General features: G+C 38.0%; 1 protein-coding gene across 5 annotated transcripts in view; it reads left to right on the plus strand.

The window, feature by feature from the left end:
* LOC109951912 (uncharacterized) overlaps positions 1-342 on the plus strand; it is a 36,969-nt gene that overhangs the window by 34,951 nt on the left and 1,676 nt on the right. The window lies entirely within an intron of this gene.

Consider the following 342-nt stretch of genomic DNA (forward strand, 5'->3'; position numbering starts at 1 on the left):
TCGGTTTATTTGTGAAGTATTAAAATCCATGAAAGCCATAACTTGAATGTGTGTACAAGATCAGTGTTTTCAGGGGAGTCCACAAGTCCCCACCAAACGTCAGCTGAGGAATCAAAATAAATAAATCAAGTCAACACCAGGGGATACAGTCTGCAACATCTGTCTAAATGTGGTTTTTGGAGTTGCACACTGTTGAACAGAACCATCAGGAAAAGTGATGTCCACGTGGCATGATGACATCATCATGGTAACATTCAGAGTACACAAAATATCACATGCAAGAAGATTAACAGGACAAGATGGAGAAAGTAGAAATGAATGATAAAATGAAAGATTATTCCA

The sequence above is a fragment of the Monopterus albus genome, unplaced genomic scaffold (assembly GCF_001952655.1).
Source record: "Monopterus albus unplaced genomic scaffold, M_albus_1.0 scaffold418.1, whole genome shotgun sequence".
Taxonomy (NCBI): domain Eukaryota; kingdom Metazoa; phylum Chordata; class Actinopteri; order Synbranchiformes; family Synbranchidae; genus Monopterus; species Monopterus albus.